This window comes from Cervus elaphus, chromosome 20, assembly GCF_910594005.1.
Source record: "Cervus elaphus chromosome 20, mCerEla1.1, whole genome shotgun sequence".
Lineage (NCBI taxonomy): Eukaryota > Metazoa > Chordata > Mammalia > Artiodactyla > Cervidae > Cervus > Cervus elaphus.
In genome coordinates this window covers 71549698-71576594 of record NC_057834.1, presented here as the reverse complement: position 1 = coordinate 71576594, position 26897 = coordinate 71549698, and the positions used below count along the sequence as shown (strand labels likewise).

At 42.1% G+C, this 26897-nt stretch overlaps 1 long non-coding RNA gene across 1 annotated transcript; it reads right to left on the bottom strand.

Moving 5' to 3' along the window:
- Positions 1 to 902: 902 nt before the first annotated feature.
- Positions 903 to 26824, bottom strand: LOC122676582. The gene is made up of 2 exons (XR_006335605.1): positions 26647 to 26824; positions 903 to 1804 (listed from the first exon to the last, which is right to left on the bottom strand). It is a non-coding gene; the product is annotated as an uncharacterized LOC122676582 (long non-coding RNA).
- Positions 26825 to 26897: the final 73 nt, after the last annotated feature.

The following is a 26897-nucleotide window of genomic DNA, read 5'->3' as shown; positions in this document are numbered from 1 at the left end:
TGACAGGCAGATTCTTTTCCACTGTGCCACCTGGGAAGCTCCATTGGACAGGCCAGTCATTGATTATAAGTGAAGAGAGCTTCAGAATAAAGTATATGAGAGTCTAAGATATCAAAGCTGAGCACTTCTGCTTTTTCCCCTATTTTTGGCCACAAAGCATGTGGGATCTTAGTTCCCCAACAAGAAATTGAACCCCCATCCCCTGCTTTGGAAGCGTGGACTTTTAACCACTGAACCTCCAGAGAAGTCCCCTTGAGCACTTCTGCTTTTAGGACAATAAGTTTTAAATCTGAACTCAAAGGATCTTGTTTGCCTTCACCTCTCACTTTTCCATAAAGTAAGGGTAATGCTGTACCTGCCTGATGATGCAAGTATGAGATAAAATCCCCTAAAGCATCTGCCATGTTGTGTCGCTGTCATTGTCCAGTCACTAAGTCATCTCCGACTCTCTGTGACCCCATGGACTGCAGCCCACCAGACTCCCTTGTCCTTCACTGTCTCCCAGAGTTGGCTCAGATTCATGTTCATTGAGTCTGTGATGCTATCTAACCATCTCATCATAGATTATCCAAAAACAATGGTTCTCTCACTGGTTGCTCCCCTGCTCTCAAACATCCACAAGCAACCTTAGCCAGGACTGAGGCTCACAATGTTTAAAAGCAATATCAGAGCCACAGGGCTTCCCAGGTGGTTCAGTGGTAAAGAATCCACCTGCAGTGCAGGAGTGGGTTCAATCCTTGGGTAGGGAAGGTCCCCCGGAGGAGGAAATGGCAATCCACTCCAGTATTCTTGCCTGGGAAATCTCATGGACAGAGGAGCCTGGAGTTGCAAACAGTCAGACACAACTTAGTGACTAGACAACAACAACTAAAGGCCTCTTTACTTAGGGTTGTATTTGTGTGCCTTTTACAAAATCTTGATCAATTTTCCAATCCAAATCAGGAAAGGAATTGTTCAGAGAAAAGTATAATGCTATGTGTTCCTTTAAACTGTAAAACATTTAATAAGATGCCAAGGATTGAAAACCTTGATTCAGAACCCAAAATGGCCAATAAGGGTTTTTTCCCCTCAGCTCTATTAAGATATAATTAATGTGTTACATTTGTAAGTTTAAGGTCCAAACTTTTTTGACTACCATAGTTTTTTTCCTACTAAGTCTTAAAACCATATAATTTAAGTTCTCCGATTGCTTTCTTCTTCTCTGAACACTGTTTTGGCTATTTTAGGTCCTTTTCATATGCATATCTATATAAATTTCAGGATTAGTGCAGCAATTTCTACAGAGGAAAAAGAAGAGGGGGGGAGGAAAGGGAGTGAGAATCCTGCCAAGAAATTGATTATAACTGCTTTGATTTTATAAATCAATTTTTGAGAATTAACATCTTAATATTGAGTCTTCAAGGTCCATCTATATTGTTGCAGATGGCAGAATGTCCTTTCTCATGGGAAAGGAAAAATATATATATCACATCTTCTTCATCCAAGCACCACACATCCATTTATGAGCACTGAGGTTGTCTCCATACATTGGCTGTTGTGAATAATGTTTCAGTAAACTTCGGAGTAATCTTCTCTCTTTGATGTCTTGTTCTAATTTCGTTTGGATATATACCCAGAAGTGGAATTGCTGGATGATACGGTAGATCTATTTTTACTTTTTTGAGGAACCGTCATATTATTTTCCATAGCAGTTGAATCAGTTTACATGGAAATCCATATTCTAGTCATCCACTTTCTGTTTTGTTAAGCCATGTGTATATTTCAGAGCAAGGAATCAGTTCTGGCTGTGTTTGATTAGATGAACCTGGGGAGAATTAAACCAGAAACGAAAAGTAAATGTCACAAATTTAAGTATCAGAAAACTTCCCCCCTCCTCTTTCCAGGATCATCCTGTTCCTGGTCCCCCAGTGGCTGCATTTGCTAGACCTCAGCTACCACCTCCAGATGCCACCTCCTGCCTATGGGAGTGCAGAGGAGCATGCAGAGGTCTGCAGTTTCTCTTCCTGGTTCCTGGTTTGTATTTTGTGAGACAATGATAGAGATGCTTCCCCTACCCAACTTAGTACATCTAAGCTGTGAGTCACTATACGGGAAGTAAAAGGAATTCCCCAAACCATATACATGATACCCTTTGGCGGTTTTCTATTATTACTAAATGAGGTTTCACGTATCACAAAATAACACGTACAACTCGTGTGAAAAACAATTCACAAGCCTTCCAAAGGAGGACTTAGAGTGATGACCTGCCATAAGCATCATCGTGCCAATTATTACTCATGGGACTAAGGGTGCCTTGCACTCTTTTTAAAAATAGATCTTTCCATGAACAAGCACAATATGTTGTTGCTACATGAAGAAAAATTACAAGAGAAGTTATTTTTATCCTTCAGGAGGTTAACGTTACATTCTGAGCAGACTCAACCTAATGATTAACAAGACGGAACAAAAAAGGAACTGACATATCCGGAAATGCAATATTTTTTTCTTTTCCTCCAGATTACATTTCTGAAACATATTTTCCTGTTACATAAAACCATACTCTCTAAACAATTACGTCTGTTAATGACTGTCCCCAGCTTGTAGAAGGCGGTGACAGTAAATCCAAGCTACAAAACGAAAGGAACAAGAGATCATATCACATAAAGAACTAGTAGTCAACTCTGAAACATGCCTTCTTTTTCTATCATTTCTGTTCCAGGTACTGCATTGAGGCAGTGCAGTGTTGCAGAAGAGCCTAATCTGTAAGTAGAAAGGTCTTTACCCTTGCAAAAATCTCTGTCAGAACAGTAGCTCCATAATTTACCAGTTGATCTTAAGCAAAATAATTAATCACAGTATCTCAGTCTCCTCATCTCTAAAGTGAGGATAATGGTACCTCCTGCATTAGAGGGGAGGATTAAATGAGGAACGTGAGCAAAGACCTTACTTAACACATTTCCTGTCACACAGCAAGCACCCAGGGATTATCAAGCAGGATCCTGGCTCCTTAGATTTTGAGGAAGGAGTGACTGAGTATAGTAAGAAATAAAATGAAAAGAAAGAAGTTAAAGGATAACAGAAGGCCTGATGACTTGCTCAATATTGAGGTTTATACTGCAGCATTTCATACCACATCATTCCACCTTGGTGATACTGAAATTACATACCAGTTATTTTTCCATTCAATATATTTGTAAGGTGACGAGTCACCCACTCCCATTTTTCAAAGGTTGAGCCGAAATACCAAAATGATGAAGTCCCCACGGACAAAACCAAAAGGAAGCACACAACTTGCTGTGGTCTGTAACCCACTCTGCTGCTCTGTCCACGAGCACCAAAAGCGGGTCTAATTGTCATTTCTTCTTTTAAAGAACACCTCTTATACATGAATTGGGGTGAAAAAATATTTATGATGATACATATATAGATTAAACATTACATATCACAAGAACTAGAAGAGCACAATAAAAATACAGTTTTATTTTGGGGTAAAATTATATGCAATATTTGTGCTAGGTTTCCACTATTGAAAATTTTTATAATAAAACCTACACTACCCATGCATAGATCTTAGTATAGTCAATATCATTCTCTTCTTTTGCTTTCTTTCTGTCTCTTTCTCTAAATACTAAAATCTGAAATCACGAGGTGATAGGTAAAGCCTTTAGCAGATTTCCTCTCATCTAGTTCCAGGATGTATGGATATTCCTAAGAGATATTTCCCTAGTTAACTGTGACCCATTCCTAGCACAATTACTTACCAGAGACTAGAGGAAATAAAAGAAATCAGCAAACGATTGAGTACTAATTGCAAAGCACATAGTTTTTAAATCTCAAAGGCAGATGCTTGGGGGTTTCCTTGGTGGCTCAGTGGTAAAGAATCTGCCTGCCAACACAGGAGACACAGGTTCGCTCCCTGGTCTGGGAAGATCCCACACGCCATGGAGCAACTAAGCCTATGCATCACAACTACTAAGTCTGTGCTCTGGTGCCCAGGAGCCACAACTACTGAGCCCAAGTGCCACAATTACTGAAGCCCGAATGCCCTAGAGCCCTTGCTCTGCAACAAGAGAAACTACCAGGGTGAGAAGCCCATGCACCGGAACTAGAGAAAAGCCCATGCGGCAACAAAGACCCAGCACGGCCATAAATTAAAAGATCCCACATGCTGCACCTAAGACCCAGAACAGCCAAACCAATATTTTTTTTTAAAAGGCAGATGCTTGGGACCAGCAGTTTAAAAGTTTGAGCACCATCATTTTGAATGCTTGATTTATATTCGAAGCCCTTCACTCATGAGTTACTGGATAGCCCAGCACTGGAAGAGGCTTCTCATTTCCTGACAGATGCCAATCACCAGCATAAAACTGCTTTCTGCTTAATCCCACCCCCATGCAAAGCAGCATGGAACCATTGTGCGATCACCATCCTGACTGAAACACATATAAGAAAGAGGGATCTTCAGGGTTTTCTATGAGAGCATAGGATTGAAACATACATATTAAAATAGATAATCAGTGCAAGCTTGATGTACAAAGCAGGGCACCCAAAGCCGGTGCTCTGTGACAACCTGGAGGAGTAGGGTGGGGAGAGAGGTGGGAGGGGGTTCAGGGTAGAGGGGACACATGTATACCCATGGCCGATTCATACTGATGTATGGCAAAAATCATCACAGTATTGTAAAGCAATTATCCTCCAATTAAAGTAAATAAATTAAAAAAGAAAAGGGGAGAAGAAAGAGAAGACGAATGAAAGCAGTAAAGGTAATTATAAAGAAGCAGAAAGGACTTCTGACATTCCTCAGTCCCGGAAGCTCTTCTGTCCGCGGAGGCAGCTGAGTGAAGGAAAGACAAGCTGTGCTTTGAGCAGGGAGTTATCATGTGCCAGCAATTCCACACGAGCCGATGCCTCTCCAGCAATGCACGAAGGGCTTCCCACAACTGGGAAAATCCATCCTTCCCTTTGAGAGAAGCCATGACATTTCTATTTCTGGACATGATCTATAATCTCATACTCACTAAGACTGCCACTGAGAAATTCCCAACATTACATTCCTATTCCCCGAGGAAACACTCAGTGCCCTTGTGACCAGTTTTCAGGTGGCAAATAGGATATTCTTTCTACTTCTTCGATGGGTATGGCTACAGATTGAGCACAGTCATGCAACAAAAGAGCTGGCTTTTAGCCAGTATTTCACAAGAAGCTTGAGGTCTTCCGAAAACATTATATTTGAGCTTTGATTCACAGAGTCTTAAAAAACATTACATATCAATACACATGTACACACACATAACGTGCAAAGGCCTCGTGAGCGTCATCTTTTTCTAACCATCTTGGTCTGCTGCCCCACTTCCTGCCTTCGTGAACAGGATGTGACCCAACAGGATGCAGCTCTCCCTGTTTTCAACTTTCCAGCTCTGAAAGCCTGATGTCTGGGTTTGATGACTTGATCATTGACTTCTAGTAACCATGAATAACAAGGGGAAAATCCATACTCCAATCATCTGAGGCTTGAAGGCTGCTGAACTTGCTACAATTTTCCTAGATGATTAGCAGTCTCCTCTCCTGAAACAGGTAAAGAGCAGGTAAAAATTGAACTGATCCAACATCTGACTGGATCCATAACTGTTCTGCTGTATCTCTGCCAAGAGCTGTGCTGCCCCCAAGGGTGATCATTTTACCCTGCAGGAGAAGATAGCGGGGACCACATGTGAACTTACAGCCCACACCCGCTTCCCAGCCCCCTTACTGTACACTCCATATGATCATCTGAGATCAGCTGCATGTGTGAAGGGGGTCTGATCCTGGTCATCAGGGCTGGCTCCTTCTAAAGAGCTGTCATTCATCCAGTTTTATAGATTAGTTAATTGAGGCATAGACTTCCCTGGAAGCTCAGCTGGTAAAGAATCTGCCTGCAATGCAGGAGACCCTGGTTCAATCCCTGGGTCAGGAAGATCCCTTGGAGAAGGGATAGGCTACTCACTCCAGTATTCTTGGACGTCCTGGTGGTTCAGTTGGTTAAGAATCTGCCTGCAATGCTGGAGACCTGGATTCGATCCCTGGGTTGGGAAGATCCCTGGAGGAGGAAATGGCAACCCACTCCAGTATTGTTGCCTGGAGAATTCCATGGACAGAGGAGCCTGGCGGGCTACAGTTCATGGGGTCGCAAAGAGTCGCTAAGTAACTTATTCCAGGCAAAACTTTCTCTACTGCAGCATACTTCTAAGGGGGCAGCAGCAAAGGAACCTGGAGACAGGAATTGCCAAGTACGGCTAGTGACAGGCTAAAGGCAGACGCCAAGGGAGGTCACGTTTTGACCTCAACCCCCAGCTCCTCTTAGTCACCTGCCATTCACCAATTTGTAGAGCACATTTGGAATTCGTATCACTCATCAGTGCCTGCTCTCAGAGCGACACCCAGGGCAGTCACGCTACTTTGCTGGTTTCACTTCTCCGGGATAGTCCTGTGACCGAGGTTGGTCCCACTGGCCCTCTGAGAGCCTCCTGTGAGCACCCCTCATTTCCTGAAGCTCCCTCCATGTACAACAGAGAAGCAAAAGACTGAAGCTGGAGGGGCAAGGTGTGGGAAGGCTGGCCTTCTTGGGCTTTCAAGAGCTGGAACCTCAGTAGTCAGCCCCACAGACCACTTGCAACACGCTAGCCTAGTTTCCATATCTCTAACTTGAGGAGACTGCATTAGAAATGTAAAGAAACCTCTGTCCTACTGCAAAGCACACGACTGTTCACTATGCCACAGTTAGAGGAGGGAGGGTGGGTTTGGGAAAGTGGCAGGAAGGCATTAGGAACTCTACTAGGGAGATACTTTAAATTGGGGTTCCAGAGGACTACCTAGGTGGATGGTCCAGCAGGCAACTGGAACTCTCTGATGGAACGCTGAAATACTAAATAGCACCTTGCTTCTCCCACAACATGAGTTTATTCATGAGAATCTAAACTCTCTCACATGAGTTTCCTCACCATAATCCACCATCAAATCAGACTTTACACAAGCATTAACTGTGATTTGCACAGCTAATAGCTCATAAGCCCAAATTAGAACACTTCTTTAACACCATACTTAAGATGGAGTGAAATCATACCTTCAGATGACTAAGATATTTTTTAAACATGTAATATTTTAAGAGCAAACATACTCTATTTGAACCCAGCTAAGAGTTTCCAAACTTCCCTGTTGCTTTTGGTATAAATAATAAAATTGTAATAAATGAGCTATACCATGAGGATATTAGAAACATGCATTTTTAAATTGCAGAATACTTGTTCTCCAATGTTGTGTCGGTCTCTGCCATACAACGACATGAATCAGCCATAAATATACATACGTCCCCTCCCTCTTGGACCTCCCTCCCACCTCCCACCCCATCCCACTTCTCTAGGTTGTTACAGAGCGCCAGGTTGAGCTCCCTGTGTTATATAGCAACTTCCCACTGCTGCTGCTGCTGCCGCGGCTAAGTCGCTTCAGTCGTGTCTGACTCTGTGCGACCCCATAGACGGCAGCCCACCAGGCTCCTCTGTCCCTGGGATTCTCCAGGCAAGAATACTGGAGTGGGTTGCCATTTCCTTCTCCAACTTCCCACTAGCTATCTTTTTTACATATAATGATGTACACGTTTCAATGCTACCCTCTCAATTTGTCCCACCCTCTCCTTCCCCTGCTGTGTCCACAAGTCTGTTCCCTATGTCTGTGTCTCTACTCCTGCCCTACAAATAGGTAGGTACCATTCATCAGTACCATTTCCCTAGATTCTGTATGTATGTTATTATGTGATATTTGTTTTTCTCTTTCTGACTTACTTTACTCTGTGTAATAGACACTAGGTTCATCCCTCTCACTAGAACTGACTCAAATTTGTTCCTTTTTATGACTGAGTAATATTCTGTTGTGTATATGTACCACAACTTCTTTATCCCATTCATCAATTGATGGACTTCTAGGTTGCTTCCATGTCCTAGCTGTTGTACGTAGTGCTGCAATGAACATTGGGATACATGTGTCTTTTTCAATGATGGTTTTCTCAGGGTATATGCCCAGCAGTGGGATTGCTGGGTCATATGATAGTTTTATTCATAGTTTTTAAAGAAATCTCCATAGTGGCTGCATCAATTTACATTCCAACTGTGCAAGAGGGTTCCCTTTTCTCCACATCGTCTCCAGTATTTATTTGTAGATTTTTTGATGATGGTCATTCTGACTGGTGTGAGGTGATACCTCATTGTAGTTTTGATTTGCATTTCTCTAATAATGAGCGACAATTGCACTTATCTCACACGCTAGGAAAGTAATGCTCAAAATTCTCCAGGCCAGGCTTCAACAGTACATGAACCATGAACTTCCAGATGTTCAAGCTGGTTTTAGAAAAGGCAGAGGAACCAGAGATCAAATTGCCAACATCCGCTGGATCATCGAAAAAGCAAGAGAGTTCCAGAAAAATGTCCATTTCTGCCTTATTGACTATGCCAAAGCCTTTGACTGTGTGGATCACAATAAACTGTGGAAAATTCTGAAAGAGATGGGAATACCAGACCACCTGATCTGCCTCTTGAGAAATCTGTATGCAGGTCAGGTAGCAACAGTTAGAACTGGACATGGAATAACAGACTAGTTCTAAATAGGAAAAGGAGTACATCAAGGCTGTATATTGTCACCCTGCTTATTTAACTTATATGCAGAGTACATCATGAGAAACGCTGGGCTGGATGAAGCACAAGCTGGAATCAAGATTGCTGGGAGAAATATCAACAACCTCAGATATGCAGATGACACCACCCTATGGCAGAAAGTGAAGAAGAACTATACAGCCTCTTGATGAAAGTGAAAGAGGACAGTGAAAAAGTTGACTTAAAGCTCAACATTCAGAAAACTAAGATCATGGCATCTGGTCCCATCACTTCATGGCAAATAGATGGGGAAACAGTGGAAACAGTGGCTGACTTTATTTTCGGGGGCTCTAAAATCACTGCAGATAGTGACTGCAGCCATGAAATTAAAAGACACTTACTCCTTGGAAGGAAAGTTATGAACCACCTAGACAGCATATTAATAAGCAGATATTACTTTGCCAACAAAGGTCCATCTAGTCAAGGCTATGGTTTTTCCAGTGGTCATATGTGGATGTGAGAGTTGGACTATAAAGAAAGCTGAGCACCGAAGAATTGATGTTTTTGAACTGTGGTGTTGGAGAAGACTCTTGAGAGTCCCTTGGACTGCAAGGAGATCCACAGTCTATCCTAAGGGAGATCAGTCCTGGGTGTTCATTGGAAGGACTGATGCTGAAGCTGAAACTCCAATACTTTGGCCACCTGATGTGAAGAGCTAACTCATTTGAAAAGACCCTGATGTTGGGAAAGACTGAAGGCAGGAGGAAAAGCGGGTAACAGAGGATGAAATGGTTGAATGGCATCACCGATCCAATGGACATGAGTTTGGGTAAACTCCTGGAGTTGATGATGGACAGGGAGGCCTGGCGTGCTGCGGTCCATGGGGTTGCAAATGTCGGACATGACTGAGCGACTGAACTGAACTGAATAATGAGTGATGTTGAGCTTTTTTTTTTTTTATGTATTTGTTGGCCATCTGTATGTCTTCCTCGGAGAAATGTCTTTTAGGTCTTCTGCCCATTTTTTGATTGAGTTAGTTTGTTTTTCTAACATTGAGCTTCATAAGCTGCTTACATATTTTGGAGATTAATCCTTTGCCAGTTGCTTCATTTGCAATTATTTTCTCCCATTCTGAGGGTTTTTACTTCGTCCTGTTTATGGTTTCCTCTGTTGTGGAAAAGTTTTTAAGTTTAATTATGTCCCATTTGTTTATTTTTGTTATTTCCCTTACTCTTGCTGCAATGTATGTCATGGAGTGTTCTGTCTATGTTTTCCTATAAGAGTTTTATAGTTTCTGGTCTTACATTGAGGTCTTTAATCAGTTTTGAGTTTATTTTTGTGTGTGGTGTTAGGAAGTGTTCTAATTTCATTCTTTTATATGTATCTGTCCAGTTTTCCCAGCACCATTTATTAAAGAAACTGTATTTCCTCCACTGTATATTTTTGCTTCCTTTGTCAAAGATAAGGTGCCCATAGGTGGGTGGTTTATCTCTGGGATTTCTATCTTGTACCACTGGTCTATATTTCTGTTTTTGTGCCAGTACCATACCATCTGATGACTGTAGCTTTGTAGTTGTAGTAAAGTCTGAAGTCAGCAAGGTTGATTCCTCCAGCTCCATTCTTCTTTTTCAAGATAGCTTTGGCTACTTGGGTGGGGTCTTTTGTATTTCCATACATATTGTGAAATTTTTTGTTCTAGTTCTGTGAAAAAATGCCATTGGTAATTTGATAGGGATTGCATTGAATATGTAGACTCCTTTGGGTAGTATAGTCATCTTCACAATATTGAGTCTTCCAATCCAAAAACATGATATATCTCTCCATCTCTGAGAGATATATCATGTTCTTATATGTATCTCTGTTTATATACAAGATGATGTTTGTATCATCTTTGATTTCTTTCATGAGTGTCATAGTTTTCTATATACAGGTCTTTTGTCTTTTTGGGATTCCATGGTGGCTCAGATGGTAAAGCATCTGCCTGCAATTCGGGAGACCCGGGTTTGATCCCTGTGTCGGGAAGATCCCTTGGAGAAGGAAATGGCAACCCACTCCAGTACTCTTACCTAGGAAATTCCATGGATGGAGGAGCCTGGTGGGCTACAGTCCATGGGGTCGCAAAGAGCTGGACACAACTGAGTGACTTTACTTTTTCTTTCTTTGTCTTCTTAGGTAGGTTTATTCCTAGGTGTTTAATTCTTTTGTTGTAGTAGTGAATGAGATTGATTCCTTAATTTCTCTTTCTAATTTTTCATTGTCAGTGTATCAGAATGCTAGGGATTTCTGTGTATTGATTTTGTATCCTGTGACTTAATTCATTGATTAGCTCCAGTAGTTGTTCGATAGTATTTTCAGGGTAGAAACATATGTTTTTAATCGCATTATTTATAAATTCATATGATCATAAAAGTTCCACTCTCTTCCTGGTGTTATAGTTATCTGCATGTCTAGGTTAGGGTACAGGTAAAAGAAAGCTGAAGGTCGAAAAATTGATGCTTTTGAACTGTGGTGTTGGAGAAGACTCTTGAGAGTCCCTTGGACTGCAAGGAGATCCACAGTCCATTCTAAAGGCGATCAGTCCTGGGTGTTCATTGGAAGGACTGATGCTGAAGCTGAAACTCCAATACTTTGGCCACCTCATGCAAAGAGTTGATTCATTGGAAAAGACCCTGATGCTGGGAGAGATTAGGGGCAGGAGAAGAAGGGGAAGACAGAGGATGAGATGGCTGGACAGCATCACCGACTCAATGGGCATGAGTTTTAGTAAACTCCGGGAGTTGGTGATGGACAGGGAGGCCTGGCATGCTGCAATTCATCAGGTCGCAGAGTCGGACACGACTGAGCGACTAAACTGAATTGAACTGAACAGGTATTTAAATTTAAATAAACAATGACCCTTGGAAGTGACATGTGCTTAATAGTCAGAACTCTTGCAATGGAACAAAACTGTTTAAAAAGTTAGTCATATTTATTTATTTAAATGCCTGTGGAGTAAATTTTGAAATAAGTATCAAATTCAATGGAATATTAACCCAAGTGCAGTTTTATAAGGTAACAACCTAGGTATCTTGTGAACAACACCATCACACGATGGTAGATGTAGATGGTCTACTAGAACCATCTACAACACTTATTCTCAGCCTTGGCTATGAATTTTGATACCTGAGTCCAATTTCTAGAGATTATTTGGCCCAGCAATTAATACAAGAATTATAATTTTTTTAATTCTAATATGCACTATAAGTTGAGAAATAATGAATTATAGTTTACTCTGTTCAAAAACATGATTTTCCAAAATGTTCAGCCTCTTGAGTAATTGAAGAAGTCAAGATAGAAACAATAGCTTACCACTATCTCAGACTACCAGACAGGCAAAGACTAAAAAGAATGCTAGTATCCAAGCATTGAATAGTGTTTTTTTCAAATTGTTGTTATTACTCATTCATGGATCATGTAATTAACTTAATGAATCATATCTGGCACTTAAGAGAATTTTGAAAAGGAAGTGAAAGAGAGAAGAGAGGAGAGGAAAAGAGGTCATTGCATCTAGTAAAGAAAATAGAAAACTTAATATGTATGTATTGAATCACTATATAAAATGCTTTTCTTACACTCTCCTGTACTGTTAAGGGGGAATTTAAATGTGCACATTTCTTGAGGGCCTTCTGGCAACAGGGGTTTAAAGCCTTGAAAATTTTCACTTTGACCTACATGTTCCTTATCTAAGAACTTATCCTAGTGAAATATTCTCTCAAATGTATACTTGTATATGGGAATGTGCATTCCTTTGCTGTTTACAGTAGAGAAAATTTTTTAAAATATCCAACCATGTGGATTATGGTTAAATACATTATGAGTTACCCATGTAATAAAATACAATGCCTCTATTAAAAATACTGAATGTGGATATATCTCTACTGCTTTGGAATGATGTTCAGCTACATTAGAAAGAAAAAGCAGATTACAAGGTTAGGTACTGTATAACCCAACTGTGGTTAGTATGTATTCATAAAGATATTGGAGAAAGAGGTTAAATGCACAGACTCAGAGCTAGAATGCCTGGCTTCCATATCCTGGCTCTGCCACATCCTAGTTGCATGGACAAGAAGCTGAACTTCACCAAAGAAATGTAGATGGTTATTGTACCTACTTCACTGAGAATGAGCCTAGTTAATAATATAAAATTCTCCAAGCAGTGCCAAGCACTTGCTAATCACTCAAGGAATGTTAGCTCTATTTATACCAGGGAAAGAATGAAGAAACTTATGTTGTAAGTCCTAACACTAGGATCACTAATGAACTTCATTAATTAATTTACACATTTTGTATATTTGAAATTTTTAATCAGAAAAGACAATTCATGGCATAAAATTAAAAGTATATAATTTTATCTTTGGATTCTATGTCTTTAATTTGATGACTTCAGATTAAAAGATAAGTATTACTAAAATAGGAATGACAGTAACAACATGCTTCAAATGGATTTTGCATACTTCTTTAAAGAAATAAGGTTTGAGTGATTTCATGCCCAATCGGGCAAAGAATTCTGCTCTGGAATTTCATTTTCCTGATTTTGGAATTTCTGTAGCTTCTGTGACTGGTACCAAAAACTCTGCATCCGCACTCCCTTCTCTACAGGTGTTCTGCTTTCTCTCAATTTATCAGTCCAAGCAAGGCCATGACAGGAATCCACACTAAATTGCCCCCTTATACAGCCCCCAAAGCTACTCCCCTGTCCCAAAAGCATACCTTAGGCAATTGCATTTTAGCGAAACAAAGATGACATCATGCCCAAAGAAAACAGTGCAAACTTAGCTGTCCTTTGCGTTGATCCATGAGTTATGAACAGGGACCTTATATGGCATTGTGTGTGGGTGGGGAGATTCATTAGGAGAGAAAACCGGGAATTAACAGAAACAAATGGAAAAAAAAAAAAAAACAGATTTAAAAATTATCCATTGTTTCGTCACTCAAAATCTACTGTGAACATACTAGTATATTTCCTTCCAGGCATTTTCTTCATAAGTTTTCATAGGATGCTGCAGTTATATTATAGACACAATTAAGTAAACTGCTTTTTCCTCTTGGTTTTATATCATAAGCATTTACCATGCTATCATGCAGTTTTCATAAACAGTGCCTACATAAAGTTTCTTGAGTGAAAAATTTAACCATTTCTCTTTTAAACAGCATTCAGATTCTTTTCAAGTTTTAGCTACAATAGAACTATGAAAAATTCTGTGAAGGAGCTTTTTATGGATACAAAATTGTTCAGCTTTTTTTCCACATGTGCAGTCAAAAAGTGAAATTACTGGGGGAATCGGGATGGGGAATACGTGTAAATCTATGGCTGATTCATATCAATGTATGACAAAACCCACTGAAATGTTGTGAAGTAATTAGCCTCCAACTAATAAAAAATTTTAAAAAAAAAAGTGAAATTACTGTGTCAAAGTTAATGAGTATTTTAAGTCTTAGGATAGATGTTGGCATATTGCAATTGACCTTATGTCTAATTACTCTCCTACATTGGACGTGGCAGGATAAATTTACACAATTATTAAAGGTGGCACTGGAAATATAGATTATTAATTTATATGTAGCCTTGTTCCAATGAGGATTTGAAGCAATTTACAAAAGCAAACACATCTAATCAAGTATTTTTTAAAAGTGGGAGAGTTAGAGAGAAGGGTGAAAATAAGAAAAGTAACAACTAGCATTTATTGAATACTTATTGTGATCAGGCACTCTATTAGGTCCATCACATATAATCTCATTTAATTCTCACAGCAAAGAAGGAAGTAATAATACGCCCACTCCAAAGATAAGAAAATTGAGGCCTGTAAAGTTAGCAACTTGCCCCAAACCAGTAAGGCACAGAGTAGTTATTTAAACTCCAAAATTTGAGCTCTTACACAATACTTCACTTGGGGCTACACAGAGATATCTTTATTAGGGGTAAGCCAAAATAAGAGTCTGCTATCCAGGGGTCTATGCAGACAGGGAGACAGGAGACATTAGAAAATAGTGTTCAAAAGATAAACACAAATCAATTTCTTCTAAGTGTGAACATATCTGTTATATCACCCTTTCTCCAGCAATGGATTGTTTTATTTTTAAAAGCATATATTTAAAGACTTCCCAGGTGGTACAATGGATGGCAATCAGCCCATCAAGGCAGGGGACATGGGTTTCATCCCTGTCCGGGGAAGATCCCACAGGCCCGTGGAGCAACTAAGTCCATGTACCACAACGACTGAAGCCATCATGCCTACAGCCCGTGCGCCATAGCAACAAGGGAGGCCACCACAATGAGACGCCCATGCACCGCAACTAGAGAGTAGCCTCCGCTCTCCACAACTAGAGCAACAAAGAGCCAGTGCAGTCAACAATTGATTAATTAATTTTTAAAATGCATAGACTTAAAATGTTCACATCAGTGAATGTTCTAGCCCTGCTGATTTTAATATCAAGATTTGGCATTTTTCCATATGTGTGTTTATTTCTACATTTGTGTGTCTTCTGCTGAATTGGCTAATTTCTTTTCCTTTGTCCATTTTTCTCTACAGTCTTTATGATCATTAGAATAAGGATACCAGGTTCTTTGCAGCATATATGACAATTTACTTAATTTCTAACTCCAAAATTTTATATTACATTCTATAGTCAAATATTTTCCATTATGATTTTCTTTCTACCACTTGGAAACTCAGTCTTTCATCTACTAGCAATCTGACACATATTAAAACTTACATCCATAAAGTTGTTCTGCAATATAATATCTGTTTAATTTATCAAGAATGTATTTGGGGTCATGGTATGAGATGAGAACTTATACTGACTCATGACATTTATTTATTACATATATTCATTTATGTGCAGCCTTGTTCCAACAAGGATTAATTTCATTTATTATTGTTTATTTATTCCTTCTCTTTGTACTGCATATTGAATTAATGTACATATAACATGCACCATTGTTTGGCCATCGATTCTGCTCCAACAACTGTATCCTTCCATCCCATTACTATTTCTGTGTTACCCTCTGATAACACAGATCCTTTAACCAGGCAATTTCATCCTCCCCCTTATCTTTAGAATATGAGGTGGTCTTGTCTGAATATATTTTTAGATCAATTTTGAGACTTTAAATTTGCCAAGACTTCTCCCCCACAAAAAATCCTACTGGGTTCAATTTGAAAATGCATCAAGCCTATGAATTATTTTTGCAAAGTCTCATCTCCACAATGGTTCCTTTTCTCAACACGTGGGGTCCTTCCCTTTCTTCCATCCTCCTTTGCATTGCTCAGTAAAACTGGTACTTTTATCTCTGCCACATCTGGTCTCCTTCTTCCCACCCACTTCAGTTTCACTCCACGTCCTCCTGTTTCCTTATGCACGACCAAACAACACAATAGGACTTCCATTTACTACAGATGAGAAATCCTGGATCAGTTCTCATTTACCTAAACAATTAGCTAACAATGTGTTGCCTAAGAGGCATGAGCTGTAACTAGAAGGGTAGCATTCTCTAAGCCATTTGTTTTTATCTCATGAATAACCACTCAGAACAGGAGAGTCGTAAGTTCTTTTTAAAGTTACTTGGCTCCATCTTCGAGGTGGAATTCCAATTATTTGGAGTGAGGACAGTTGGAGTACCCAGAGTCGGGACAAGAGTGAAGCAGGTGCGGTGCCCATGATGCAAAATTCAAAATTTCTGGAGGTGACTCCCTCTCCTCACCCCTGTCCTGGTTCCGCCCCAGAAGGCTAGCTGCCGTGTGCCGGGTGGTGACGGCCCGCAGCTGGGGGAGGAGACCACCCCTAGAGCACTGCCAGGGGCCTGCAGGGGTGGGCCTGTCCCTGTCTGTGAGGAGCTCTTAGTCCTGCTTGACAGATGGCCCCCATCTTTGCTTATCCAGGTCACTTTTGCATTTTGATAGCAAAAAAAAAAAAACCCCAAAAAACAAATACTAGACCAGGGTGACTGCCTGACACCTACAGGAATGCTCTTACAGGGTCCATGACCATTTGTCTGAACCACTTTATAGGTCAATGGAGTCGTGACCTGCACTCTGGCCTTTGCCACCCTTAACTGTCCAGAACCACCACTCACTTGGAAGAACCAGATAATCCTTGAACACAGGAACGAGAGCCAGTTAAAAACCCAAGAAGAGTTGGAGATAAGCAGAGGAAAGCAACTATGATAAAATGCACTGTAAAATGGACATCAGGAGGCTAGATATATATGAGGCCTGATTCCATAGTCTTTATATGCTATTCAAACACAACAAAATAGCTTTGGTTAGGGGCAAGGGGAAATTTATTTAACAATCTTAGCTATGCAGGACATTTTCTCATTGGTTAGAAAAGGCTCAAAACAAAGAGTCTGAGATAAAATTCAGAATTAGAGAGGAAAAGAAAGAGAAGAGAGAAGATGGAAGAGGACGTCAGAGAGCAGAAAGCTACCCGGCGGGGCAAGAGGCTCACACAGTGAGAAGATCCTGGGACGGGGAGAGGGTCATGGCAGGACGAGGTGCCAGGCAAAAAGGGCAGGGCCACTCAGCGCAGGGCAAATGCGCTGCCCACCACCAACCACACAATTGCTCACAGAGTCCCCAGGTGATCTCGCAGTACAATAATTTATGTATTCTTGCCTGGAGAATTCCATGGACAGAGGAACCTGGCAGGCTACAGTCCATGGGGTCACAAAGAGTCAGACGTGACTGAGAAATTAACACTCATGCAACAACGACCCTCTGTCGGCGAGAAGGTTGAGACACACATGCCCCCATCTGAAGGAGTCACACTACTTTGTTTCACTGTAATACCATTTGTCTGTAAAATAGGAGGCTACTGAAGTAAGTAGAGATGTCAAGTCATACAGGAGACAGCAATCTCCCTTCTCCCACGCTCCAGGTGCTGTCGTGAGCTCTGTGACGTGACAGCTATGCTCTCTGGCAGCCAACGTGGACCCGCATCTCCAGAAGCTCTCGGCCAGGAGCCCCCCGGATGCCTCATCCAGCCCTGTGTGTGGCTCAAGCTGTGACCTTGTCTCCTGTCGTGTTACTTGAAAACCTCCTTGAGCCAGAGTAGTGGATCAAATGTGCAGAAGCGAGAGTGTGCTCGACCTGCCACACACGTGTGTCTGTGTGTATACACGTCTACAGATAAGCAGAGAGCTGTGTATTCAAGGTTCAGGGCACCTTGAGTTGCCTTCAGTGAAAACATTAGAGGAGAAGACTTAAGCTCAGCAGGTAATTTGGTATTTGGGGGGAGCCCTGAAGACTGACCAACAACTTCATGAAGAGCAGCAGGAAGAACACCCACCCGACAGGCGGGATTGAGGGAACGGACAGCCCGGGAGGCCCTCCTCACAGGAAGTTTGTTGTGTGCAGAGAGCCGGTCCAGCTGGGTCTCCCAGTTCCAAACACCACGTGCTCTATTCCACGCGTTCAGTGAACGGACAAGGGGAACCTGTGCCTGGGACCAACGAAGCCATCAGCATGTATTTGTTGAATAAATAATTCCCATCAGGCACGTTAAAATAGTGTTGACACTTAAAAAGTTAAACTTCAGTTATCTAGAACTGTCATTCACCAATCCAGAATTATCCTTTTCTACTTCACACAATAGAGATGATACTTTATCACTGTCATGCCAGACCCATTCACTTTTAAAAAATGGGTTATAGGTTTTTATCGAGAAATAATGGACATATAACACTGCATAAGTTTAAGGTGTGCAACGTGCTGATTCATTTATATATTGCAGTATGATTACATTAGCTACAACTTTGTCGAGTCACAAAATTATTTCTTTTAGGGGATAAGAATATTTAAGACCTAGTCTCTTAGCAACTTTGGAATATATAATACATTATCATTGCCTATAATCACTATGCTGTGCATTAGATCCCCAGAATTTATTCATCTTCTAGTTTCAAGTTCGAGACCTATTTAAGTGTGATTGACTTGTGGAAGATGAACCACACATGGAGAAACAGAAAAAAACAATAATCACTATGCTGTGCATTAGATCCCCAGAATTTATTCATCTTCTAGTTTCAAGTTCAAGACCTATTTAAGTGTGACTGACTTGTGAAAGATGAACCACACATGAGGAAACAGAAAAAAACAGAGTTGCCCTTTCATTTTGTTTTTCCAATACCCAACAGACAAATTAAAATCACATATCACTCAAGTACTACGGAAAGCAAGCTATATTAATACAATTCCAACACTAGTCCATTGGAAATCATACTCTAGGTCAGAGCTATATTTTTTAATCTCCCTACAAACAATATGGAGAACTCAGATATATGTGTGTATATATATATATATATATATATATATACACGCTATGCCATGCAATATGTGGGATCTTAGTTCCCAACCAGGGACTGAATCTGCACCTCTTGCATTGGAAGTACAAAGTCATAACCACTGGACCACCCGGGAAGTCCCAGGAACTTGTTTTAAAGACATATTCTGCGACATACCTCCAAAGATTTTTAATTTAGTGGGTCTGAGTGGGCCCAGGGACTCACCATTTGTTTAACAAACATCCCAGGAGATTCTGTTCCGGGAACCACTGGAGATGATAAAGCAATGCCATCTGGGTTGAGTGCCAAACAGTGGTCCAATACCCACAGTCCCCAAGTCAATTAGCTAATTCATGGAATAGCACAGGTACACTCTCCTCAGTTGTTATAAAATAACAGAAGTCTGTTTCACATTTCATTGTTAACCTCAGCTTTTGAAAATTACATAACACTAGATGGAGGTTGTGGCTTCCCTAGTAGCTCAGATGGTAAAGTATCCACCTGCAATGCAGGAGATCCGGGTTCAATCCCTGGGTTAGGAAGATCCCCCGGAGAAGGAAATGGAAACCCACTCCAGTATTCTTGCCTGGAGACTTCCATGGACAGAGAAGCCTGGCAGGCTACAATCCATGGGATCACAAAGAGTCGGAAACGACTAAACAACTAACACACACAGATGGAGGTTACTGAAACTGTCTTGAGCCAAGATACCTGGTAGGCATACAGTAACAATTTTTCAAATTAGCCACTGTTATCACCATTTTAAAGATGAGGAAATAGGTTTACGGAACATAAGAAATTTACCCAAGATAACATAGTGAGTAAGTATCCAAGCTGGGTTTCAAACTCCTAAGTCTGTCTAACCCCAAAGAAAAAGTTATTCCAGACAACTAAATAATGCATCATTTTCAATTCTTTGGTAAGAACCCATGTCCACTGATTTCGAATATTCTTTTCAGGTGATTCATTCATTCCAGAGCCATAGGTTCATAATATACTGAATGTCTTCCATTCTAAGAAAATATTAAGATTTAATAAGAAGTAACATCATTTGAATAACAGTTTTCAGGGGCATAAAATTCTGCAGTAAATCCGTACATTGAGTGTGGGATGCCTAACAATTTTGGAAATGTGAAAATGCAAAACTAAACAACAACGAGGAAGAGAGCATAGAATCTGTGGGGAAAAAAAACATACTACAATTTATGGCTAGTTTACTATGCAGCCCCTGGCTTACAGTGCCACCGGCTGTAAGAAAGTGGCAACTGCACTGGCCCTCAATATGGACACTGGTCTGAGGGTTAAAATCTCTTTATCACCAGTGAGTGCCAATATCAGATATAGTATGTGGCTGTAGAACAAAGATGAAAATAAGAATAAAGATAAATTTTTAAAGGAGGAAAACTGAAGAGAATGGAAAGGAAAAAGGAAGCCAAAGTAGGGAGGCGGTGCCACGTCACCAATCACTGTGTCATTAATATCTCTTCTCTTATGCATCAGGTATTTTGCATGCTTTATCTCCAGCCTATTTGATTTATGATCTTACACAGCCTTGCCTTTTCCTTTTTTCAGTCTTTTCAAAGAACAAGCTTTGTTTTCATTGACCATCTCTATTACATTTTCATTTCTACTTCACTTATTTCTGCTCATCTCTGTCATTTGCTTCCTTCTACTTACTTTGGGTTCTTACTTTCCACACCTCTGCCATGTAATTTTAAATTACAGAATTCCATAGCTGGAAGGAGACAAGACTTGGCCCTCCCCTCTCATTTTATAAAGAGGCCCAGAGGGAAAGGGTATTTGCCTAAAATCCTCCAGCTGGGGACAGAGCTTCCACGCTCTCCATTCACTGCTTCTCACACCACCACTCTCTTTTCTTCTCTCTCTCCTCTCCCATACCTCTCCCTCAGCCCAGAAGAGAAAAAGATGATTGATAAAATTCAGAAGAAATAGATAAATATCTTCTTCAAAAGAGCTGCATGTAAGAACTTAAAAATCAGAGCACATTTGTGTTGGTGGGTTTTCTGTTGTTATAACACAGCATGTTCAGTTCAAAGGGTGTGTGGTGCGTGCTCAGTCATGTCTGACCCTTTCCAGCCCCGTGGACTATAGCTCCCCAGGCTCCCCTGTCCATGGAAACTTTCAGGCAAGAATACTGGAATAGGTTACCATTTCCTTCTCCAGGGGATCTTCCTGACCCAGGGGTTGACCCCGAGTCTCCTACAGCTCCTGCATTGGCAGGCGGATTCTTTATCACTGAGCCACCAGGGAAGCCCAATCCAAAGGGAGGGTTACCTAATGAATAAGAAGACAGAAACGTCACAAGTAATCAAATACAGCCCAATTTTATAAAACAAAATTCAATTGGCCTTCTAGAAGTTTATGTTTGTATTTATAAAAATTCTGATACTTATCTATTTGGAAAGAAGCAAAAATTGATAGTATCTTAATGAATCAGGTATTAGTATCAAAATGCAAAGGTAGTCTTACATTCCAGGTTAAACAGATGAGCACTTCTAGCCATAAAACGTGTTGAATTGTTTGTAAAAAGCACTGGTCCTGTAGGGTTAAAAGGGAGCTGTTGTACTTTTGGGCTCATTTCCTGCCACCCCTGGGACTTCAGAAGCCCTGGTGGCCTTGAGGGCCAGGTTATCTCCCTTCCTCTGCCAAGATCTTGGATAAGAAAGAATGTGAGGTTAGTCATTTACATCTAGGAAGGAGATATTGCTCAAGTGCCCTCTCTAGGGCTGTTTGTATCTGACCTTCTCCTTCACTGTGAGTTTTCTTGTCTAAGAAATATGAGGTAGCTTTGATCAGGGAGGTAGGTATGGCGGGGACAAGGGCTTTCCAGGTGCTCAGAAATAATTCCATTCAAGACCCTGAATATTTCAACACAAGTTTGCCATGTCCTCCAAAAATGTGTAGTCCCCAAAAGCACTTCCCAAAGTAGCATTAGAGTTTTTAACACACACACACACACGCGCACAGTGTGGTCTAGTCTCTAATATACTGGGCCATAGTTTGATGCTCTGAGAGGGATATAGAGAAGAATACTTCTAAACATATTCAACCATGAGACATCTTCTTCAAGTAGCATCTGGAGGTCTGTAATGAGTTAAATAATGTCACCCCTTCCCCCAAAATAAAGATGCCTCTACCTGGAACCTCAGAATGTCACTTTACTTGGAATGAAGATAATTACAACATGAATCTTGAGATAAGATCATCCTGAATTGATTAGGGTGGGCCCTGAATCCAATGATGAGTGTCCTGTCAAGAGACAGAGAAAAAGACACATGGCAACCCAGAAAATAAGGCCACATAAACACAGAGGCAGAGATTGGAAAGACACAGTCACAAGCCAAGGGACACTGAAGTCCCGAAGCTGAAAGGAAGGGCTCTTCCCTTCCAGGGCCTTTGGAGTGAGTATGGCCTAGCCAAAGCCTCGACTTCAGGCTTCTAGCCTCCAGAACTGTGAGAAAATAAACTTTTGTTGTTTTAAGCCACCAAACGTGTGGTGATTTATTGCAGCAGCCCAGGGGAAGTAACACAAGGCCTAACATTCCCCAGAACACACAAGAGGAATCAGTTCATGAACTTCCTTCTGCTCAGTCTCCAGCCCCATCAAAGAACCATCCTGAAGGCTTTCTGACGGTACTGCCATTAGAACTCATTATTCACTGTAAGACAGAAAAAGAAGAAAATGGCTTCTGAAGACATGCGTGGACCTAAAAGGCTTTGGCAAGAGGTGTCCTAGAGATAGGAACAACTGCTTGGTAAGGGGAAGTAGGAAGTGTCTCAAAGTCATTCATGGGAAGGCTCTGCCCTGCACAAATGCAGAAAGCTGGTGAGAGATCTGATTAATATACAAATAACATTATAATCAGACTATGTGAAAGTGGTGGGACAAAGGAAAGTCAACTAATGAGAGCAGTCAGTCCCCAGCAGCACAAGCATTTTATCTTCAACAACATTTGAGAACTCTGGGATCTGTTCTTCCATATTACAGTCAGAAAGTCTGCGCTGAAATTGATTGTTATGAAGAACCAACCTCAATTTTAAAACCAAGCATGAAAAAAAATTTTTGAGTGAAAAAAGTTCCAAACAACTCTATATCATTCACCATTTTTGTAACATCCCCTAAAAAGCAAACTAAATTATATTAAGGAACAGGACAATGTGAGGTGAATATGCTCAAGCAAGAGACTGATAATATTCAGAGAACCAGTTACCTCTGAGATTGAAGGTTTGGCAGGGGTTGTGTTCAAGGAGGAAGAGCACGGTAATATTCTAGCTCTGAGATTGGCTGGTGGGCTCAGAGTGTTCATGTTAACATGCATTGTAACTCATACATGTGACATATATAACATATGTGTTATATACAATTTTATTATGCAATACTTGATACATTTGAAAGAATATATTAACCTAAAACACATGGGCTTCCTGATGGCTCAGATGGTAAAGAATCTGCCTGCAATGTGGGAGACCTGGGTTCGATCCCTGGGTTGGGAAAATCCCCTAGAGAAGGAGATGGCAACCCACTCCAGTATTCTTGCCTGGCAAATTCCATGAACAGAGGAGCCTGGTGGTCCACAGTCCATAGTGTTGAAAAGAGTCGGAGACGACTAAGCGACTAACACACACAAAATATATATAGTCTTCTACAAGAAAGAAATTAACCAAACTGAAAGCCCCTCAGGGCTTGAGGACAACGGTGTTCCAAAGACCACATTTAGGGAGAAAGCTGGTGGCTGTACTGTCTCCATGTCTTACTTCCCCATGAGAGTTTTCTCATTTGATTCTTGCTGTCTCCACCAAGCCCGGCCACAAGACTGTCACTCTTGCTCCCAGCTCTTCGGAGACACAAGGATAAAACAAGCCTCTCTTCCCTCCAGTCCTCAGAGCACAGCCAGGCAGGGGAACATTCTCCAAAAGCTGTCCTACAAAGTGAGGGCTAATGGGAATGAGAAAACCACAGCAGGACAAGCAACAGCTTGGTGCAGCAAGCCCAGCCCAGCACAGTCGGCCCTCAGGTCACCACACCCTCTCTGCGTCCCTCCTTCTCTGGCTCACACCCCTCCTTCCGTCATGCTACACTGCTTGGGGTTGTGCAGGTCCATGCATCCTCCAGGCCTCTACGCTGCCGTGTCCTCTGCCTAGAATGCCCTCACCTTTCCCCGCCTCGCCATATCTTACTCATCCTTCACCTCTCCACTCAGGCAGCCCTTTTCAAGGAAGGCTTCAGGTAACGTCAACTGGGTGAAGAACGCTTATCACCTGTCTCGTGTCTCATCACCAACCCCAAGTGAGCATGACCTTGAAGGGGCAAATCTTCCTGCTTTGGTGTCTGTGCACCTAGAGTTGACCAAGTCCTGGTACAAAGCAAATGCTCAGTCAATCCTTGTTGAAAGGATATGTGCTAAAATTAGTCCAGATCCCAGAGACCAGATTTCTGTGCAAAGATCTCAAGGAGAAAAGAAAGACTTTTCTGAGCCTCCAACTTTTTTATCCTGAAATTACTTCAACCCAGCTCCAAAGGGCTGGGACTTTGCACACATACCTTTCTTGGCTCCCTTCCCTGTCCCCTGGCCAAACGGCCTTTTGCAACCCCCTTATCTAACAAGGGCATCTTGAGTGATTCCCAGACAAATTAAGAAACCAAAGTTCAAACCAAAGAACCCCTGTATTCATCTTATTTCTGGCTTCTAATCTGAGGGATGAGTCTTCACAACTGATAGAAGAGGCAAGATGAAGAATGATCTGGACCCTCAAGCCTGAGTTGAGGGTCACGGTCCCTCTGGAGCCTCTCCTAACTGTCTCTTTAAGTGAAGTGAAGTGAAAGTCACTCAGTTGTGTCTGACTCTTCGCGACCCCATGGACTATACAGTCCGTGGAATTCTCTAGGCCAGAATACTGGAGTGGGTAGCCTTTCCCTTCTCCAGGGGATCGTCCCAATCCAGGGATCGAATCCAGGTCTCCTGCACTGCAGGCCTCTCTAAGGTGAGCCCTAAGTCCTGGAAAAGAAATTTCGTTATCATAGTCTAACATCACAGTATTTTAACAATAGAGCGTCAGGCTATGGTTTAAAGCATGCTGGGAACTCAGCCACAGGAGCTGGTGAGGAGAGGGAGGAAGTCTGAGAAAGAGGAATGAAGGATGGGAATCCAGACGTTTCCCCGGAGCTCGCCCCCAAGCACAGGATCACTAAGACACACCAGCCGAAGCTTAGCTCAAGCCTTCGTCTGCACCTGGAGACCTGACCCAAAGGGTAAAGGTCAGACACCTGAAAGTAAAGCAGGCTACTTGAGTGCTTCCATTTGCATCTCTGGCTGGCTGGGCCAGGAGCAAGAGCCCAGCATCTGTGGAGAGCAGCTAGAAGTTCAGGAAGGTGGCAAAGCCTTTGATAAGGAGTAGACTATCAGGAGAAGACAATCATGAGAAACCTAGGATTAGTTGGGTGAAGAGGCAGCGTGAAGGAGGGGGTAAACAGATTCACACAGAAGAGGAGAAAATGCTATGACCAAAGTGCTGCAGAAAAACTGGGGGTCCAGATGGAGTCAAAGAGGAGATTGAGGGGCAGGGGAACCATGAGGGCGGCACCTTGGCTATGCTAATAGGTTGTGCCTGGAGATACAACCATCCTAGAGGTCCAGCAGGGGATGTTGCTCCTGAGGAATGGATGGGGTCAGGCTGAGCCTCAGGTCGAGGCAGTAGGGAGTGAAAATGGAGAGAAGGCAAGTATGTTCAAAAACAGGTACGTGCATATAGTACATGTTAGAAGCTTCCTAACTGGAGACTAGGATGTGGCATGTGTTATTTTCTGTGTGTGTGCACGTGTGTGCATGTGTGTGTGTGTGTCCATGTATAACATATAAAAGTAGAGAAAATAATGAACCTCTATCCATGGAGACTTCCCCCAACTTCTGCACAACTGATGGTCAATCATCTTTCCCCCACACCTCCACCCACTGCCCTCTGCGCTGAAGTTTGAGAAGCAAATCCCAGATATAGTATCATTTTGTAAAAGTTTCAGTATGTAAATCTAAGAGATAAGGACTTTCCTTTTTTTTATATAATTTTATTTATTTATTTTTTGTTGCGCTGAGTCTTCGTTGCCACGTGTGGGCTTTTCTCTAGTTGTGGCGGGTGGGGGCTACTCTCTAGTTGCAGTGCACGGGCTTCTCATTGGGGCGGCTTCTCTTGTTGCAGAGCACAGGCTCAATAGCTGTGGCGAAAGGGCTGACTTGCTCCGCCGTATGTGGGATCCTCCTGGACCAGGGATCAAACCCCGTGTCTCTTGCATTGGCAGGTGGATCCTTTACCACTGAACCATCAGGGAAGCCCAGGACTTTCCTTTATTAAAACTTAACCCCAAAGACACCATCGACATCATCACATCCCCAAATTCCTTAACAGAAACACAAGTTACCAAATATCCAATCAGGATTCACATTTCCCCGACGGTCCTCCGAATGGGGAGGCAGCCCCGGGCCTCATCCTGGTGTTAAGAGAAGCACCTTGACAACCCCCGAGTCTCGGGGTTCAGCTCTCCTAGCTCTACAGTTTGCTGGCTGTGTGTCCCCGAGCAAATTACATGGCTACTGTCCGTGCCTCGGTTTGCCTCATCTGTAGATTGGGGCAATAGTAGTTTCTGCCTGGTTGACTCTTTAATAATGCCTTTGAAAGCGGTTAGAACAGAACCCGGTGCAGGGAACGAGCACTCACCTGTTAGCTATGTAGATGTAATTCAGCATTCCACCGTGGCCCGCCCTCCGCAACGGTTTCCCGAGACTTTCTATTTCCTGCTCTCTGCGTGGCCGCACGCTAACTAGGCCCAGCGGGGGCGCGTGCAGGGTCGTGGCGGGGCCAGCGGGGACCTCACGCTTCAGCGGGCTACGCGGGCAAGTCGGGAGTCGCACCGCGCGGTGGTTTAGGCGAGCGGCGAGGAGCCCCGCCTCGGGGGAGGTGCGGGGGGA